This window comes from Crocodylus porosus, unplaced genomic scaffold, assembly GCF_001723895.1.
Source record: "Crocodylus porosus isolate Cpor-Errol unplaced genomic scaffold, CroPor_comp1, whole genome shotgun sequence".
NCBI lineage: Eukaryota > Metazoa > Chordata > Crocodylia > Crocodylidae > Crocodylus > Crocodylus porosus.
This window is the reverse complement of record NW_017728886.1, coordinates 66,117,616-66,122,822: the sequence shown is the minus strand read 5'-3', so window position 1 is coordinate 66,122,822 and position 5,207 is coordinate 66,117,616.

Below are 5,207 nucleotides of genomic sequence, written 5' to 3'. Positions count from 1 at the left end.
TGTCCCCTGATCGTATGAGTGGCCCTCCTCTGGACCCTCTCCATGCTGTCCACATCCCTCTTGAAGTGTGGCGCCCAGAACTGGACGCAGTAAAAATGGGGCACACACTAAAATATGTGTGATATGTGTTTTTTAGATCGCAGAAGAGACTTTTAAGATAATAGTTAACTGCTTGTTTAGTCTCTGCAGTTAATCACTCAGTGTTTGTAGATTCTGGAGAAAAGTATGCAGGAAAAGGGTTAGGTTGTTAAGCTGTTTGTCTCTGCAAAGATATTATGTTTTACTTTTCTGTGGTTGAATAATAATTTTTTTTGTGCACAGCATTAGTTTTTTTGTAAAAATGTCTTATACTGTGAGAGAGTGATAAACAGAGCTGGTTTCAGTTATCTTTTAGGCACTCAGATCCTCTGGGGGGGGGGAAGCAAGCAATTACATTCCAAGGGCCAATTTCATCCCTAGCATAAATAGATCCAGCTCTGGGTTACCAGAAATACTGTCCCTGTCCACTTAAACCAGCTGTGAGTCTCTGACACTGCTTTTTATATCAGAATAATCATGAAATACAGATGCAAAGGTAGTATGCCATTGTGTAAAATGGTAGGGGTGCTTTTCTGGTGAGTTGTCCTGGAAACCTGATTGGTCAGTTCATAAGGTCATAGGAAAATAGGGGTGAAAAAAGATATCATCAGCCTCCTGCTCATTGTTGCTCATGAGGGTGAACATGAAGAACAAATTGGTTGTGGGTAACCCTGAAGGTTAACCTTCAGAGGGATCATTCTAATCCTAAAGCTACCTCTGGAGATTGCTACTTGTCCTAGAAAAGTATATATTCTAAAGATAGATGGAGCTCACATAGTAGTCCCTTGTGGCTTAATTCAATTTAGTTCAGCATAATTACTTCTCATTAGGATTGTATAGTTTAAGGCAAGTATTCTCTCAGCCCTGTTGGCCATATAGGAGGCTAGCTTTTGAAACTCACACGCATGTATAATTGCCTTTTTGAGTCTTACTTTTGACAAAAAGAGGTGATAATGCCATTATAACTGAAGAATCTATATATAAAAAACCCTGGGGAATAGAGAGGTAGCTGGAACTGTAAATATTGGATAAATAGTAGGGCAGCAAGACAATATGGATGAACTTTGTCTCCCTCCAGCAGTTATGGTTCCTAGAAAAGGATATGTAAATGTCAATCTCTGATTCAAAGAAGAAGGGATCTCAGAGATCCCGGCAATGGGAATCAAAGACAACAAAAAGTCCTTCTTTAGGTAGATAGGGAACAAGAGGAAAGCAAATGGGAGTGTGGGGCACAGGTGGTTACCAACACTCAAGAGAAAACTGAACTCCTGAATGGCTAGTTTGCCTCAGTATTTCAACAGGCCACAGGGAAAGTCATGCTGGATAGGGTACAGAATGAGCAGGGCAGAAATGACTGCCTTCTTATTGTATCCATAGAACCGGTATGTGCTCAATTAAAGAAATTAGACATGTAACCCTTGGCACAATGCTACCCATGCCCTCACCTGAATAGTGGGATCCTAGGGTACCCAGTAGCTGGTGGACCTGCTCAGCTCCCTGGGTAGCTGCTGCTGGGTCCCTGAGTGGACAGCCTCCCCTTCCAATCAAACAAGCTTGCAGATGGTTATAAAACTATTTACAGGATTTAACTATTTACAAGCTAACATGTAACCAATGCAATAAAACAGATGTTACACCATATGACCTGGCGATAGTGGCTTATGGATGAATGCTTCTTGGATACACGTTACACATGGGGAAGGTATACAAATTACCCACAATAAATAAGGAATCAATCAATAAATACATTGATACTCCCACTAATAAACCATCAAGAACTGATTTACAAAGCCTATAACTTGTATACTGAGGACCCTGTCTTCCCGGCACAGGGTGCAGGTCCCTGCTGCTGGCATCCCTATCATGAGCTCCAGGAGTCTCAGTACAGCAAGCGGTGGCTCCTCCCCTGCAATCTGTACAAGAGGGCTTATTCCTTCCCAGACCCCCATCCCTGGCACAGCTTGGAGTGGTGTCTGGGCTGAAGGTTGTAACAGTTTCCCCTGCCCAACACAGCCTCACACCACCCAGCATATGCAGCCCTTCCCTGGACCCTGCCCTGGGGATTCTGGTGAATTGGAGCAGTCCCTGTCCCTCTAGCCCAGTGTTCCCTCTGGCATACTGAGCCTGCCCCTCTATGGTGCCTTCTCATTCATGGGGGAAAAACCAGTGCAGTTTCAAGCAGTCTCCTCTGGGTCCTGAGTCCCCTCCCCTCCTGTGCTCACCCAGCCACACAGGGGCTTGTAGGAGGGCCTTCCCAGGCTCAGAGTCTCCTCACAGGCAGCTCCTCTCTTGTGCCTGCCCCACAGAGCTCCAAGGGGGAACAGAGGGAGAACGGACACTGTGCAGCACTCTTGGTGCAGCCCCTAGCCGCTACTTCTGCAGGGCTCTGCCAGGGGCTCTTGGTGGGGCGGCTGTAATGAGATCCTTTTCCTGGTCTGCATCCCAGCTTTCACCCTTCTCTCTCCTTTTTGTTCTCCTCCCCAGGAAAACTGCTCTCCTCTTTTAAACAAGCCTCTCAGCCAATCCCAAGCCAGGACTCTTCCCGGGCTTTTGGTAATGTCTCTCATTCAAACCCTGATGGGGTTACATCACTCCTCCCACTTCAAAGAGGGCCGCCTCCAAAACAGCTTCACTTACCCTCAGGGCAAACGGTGTCCCTACTGGCACAAACTCTGACACTCTGTCCCTCTGCCATGGGGACAACCATTCCTATTCCTTCAGGTGGGTCCATTTTAATGCTGCTACAGACAGATATCAGTCAGCAGGACCGTATAAACTCCATCCGAGGGTGCTGAAGGAGCTGGCCGATGTCATTGCGGAGTCCCTGGTGAAACTGGTCCAAAACTTGTGACACTCCAGAGAGGTCCCTGAGGACTGGAAGAGGGCCAATGTTGTGCCCTTCTTCAAGAAGGGAAGGAGGGAGGACCCAGGTAACTATAGGCCAATTAGCCTAATTTCTATCCAAGGAAAAATCCTGGAAAAATTCATTAAAGAGTGTATGTGCGAAAGGCTTGCAGAAGATACGATTCTGAACGACAGCCAGCATAGCTTCATTGCGTGCAAGTCTTGTCTTACCAACCTAATCTCCTTTTATGATCAGGTAACTTGCCACATGGATAAGAGAGAAGTGGTGGATATTGTATACCCTGACTTCCAAAAAGTCTTTGATCTGGTATCCCAAGATGTTCTCATCAGAAAATTGTAAGATATTGTAAGTGAATCAATGAATTGAATCACTGTCCCTGATTTGGGCCAAATCCAAATCTGAATCGAATAGGGCCTGCTTCATACACCCCTAGTTACCAGCAGTGCAAATAATACTCTGGCATGCATCAATCAATGCATCTCCAACAAAACCAAGGAGGTGATTCTTCCACTCTACTTGGCACTGTTAGACTCCATCTGGAGTACTGTGTCCAGTTCCGGGCACCACACTTTAACAAGGACATGGTAAAATTTGAGGAAGTCCAAAGAAGGATCATGTGTATGATCAGAGACTTGTATGGCAAGCCATACAAGGAAAGGCTGAGGGACCTGGGACTCTTTAGCCTGAAAAAGAGAAAGCTGAGAGGGGAGCTGGTAGCAACTTACAGCTACATCAGGGAAGTACATGGGGGGCTAGGTGAGCAACTATTCACCAGGGCACCCTTGGGGAAAAGCAGGAGTAATGGCTACAAACTTCTGGAAGACCATTTCAAGCTTAACATTAGGAAAAACTTCTTCACAGCAGGTGTCCAGACTGTGGAATAAGCTCCCTCCAGAGGTGGTGCCTACCCTGGAAATCTTCAAGATGGGACAGTCATCTTGCACCTGACCCCACCTGTCATTTTTCCTGCCTAGTGCAGGGGGATGGACCCATTTATCTTCTGAGGTCCCTTCCAGCCTTACAGTCTATGAATCCTTCAATGTAAACAGAATTATTTATTGTAGAAATACTTTAATAATAGGTATTGACAGGTCTGTTCAAAGGAGCAGTTGACATGGATGTTTAATTCCCAAGGATTTAATGAAAAATGAAAACAAGAACTTGAACCTGCACATTGTATCTTTGAGGTCTGTTGTTGATTTTCTTTAATTGCTCAGATATACCAAGGGGTAGAATCATGACCTCAATGGAAAACAAAATAGATAATGGCAAGCACCATTTGGGACAGATAAATAAATCAACTTCCAGCAATGTGTTGAGAACCAAAGGCTGTGGTTTCAGATAACTATGACTAAATTGTTTCTAGCTGTTTGTCAATCACTCCATGAATTGGTCATAAAATGTTTCTATTCCCTCACCTACAGCTGTGGTAATTGGGACATAAATCTGGCATGTGGTCAGATTAAAGTAAAACTTAACAAAAATGATATGCTTTCTTACTAAATTGTACTTCAGCATTGTATTTTCTGCTGTTCTTCAATGATGAATGCTCTGTGTGCACAGGCTAGATCAAAAAATAGCTAGTGCAATAAAGCTTGGCTTTTAAAAGCTTTTGGTTATTGTCATTTAGTAGACTTGTGAAGTTAAAGTAACTGTTTTTCAAAAATGTGGTTTTAAGACGGTGATGAGGTTTGATAAGATTCCTGCCTGTAAGTCATTAAGTGACTGTCTAGAAACTTGCAGTACTTATTCAGACAGGACCAAACAGGCTCCCTTGTCTAAGAAGACCAGCACTGCTGAGACTCTGTATGAAATAATTGAGATATTAAATGCTGAATCCCGTAGCAACAGCAGAAGATAATTCATGCCACCACCCTTTCTGGCTTTTATTTTTCTTTTTTTATAAATGTTGTTTAAATGTAAATAGTCTCTTAGTCAGTAATTAGCACTTACAAGAAATATGGTTAATGCTACAAAAAATTAAACCCGAAGAGAAACAGCTCAATAAATCAAGCATAAGACTTGGAGTCAAGAGACATGAGTGCTATTCCTGGCTCTGCCCTCAACTCAGTGTGTTATGGAGCAACTCATTTAAACTCTATTTCTGCTTCCCTTTGAATAAAATGGGATTAATGATACTTTTCAAAGTGTTTTGAGGTCCACAGATGGAAAGTGATAGTTTCATAGTTTCTAGGGTCAGAAGGGACCTGAGCAGATCATCTAGTCCGACCCCCTGCCATGGCAGGAAAGAGTACTGGGGTCA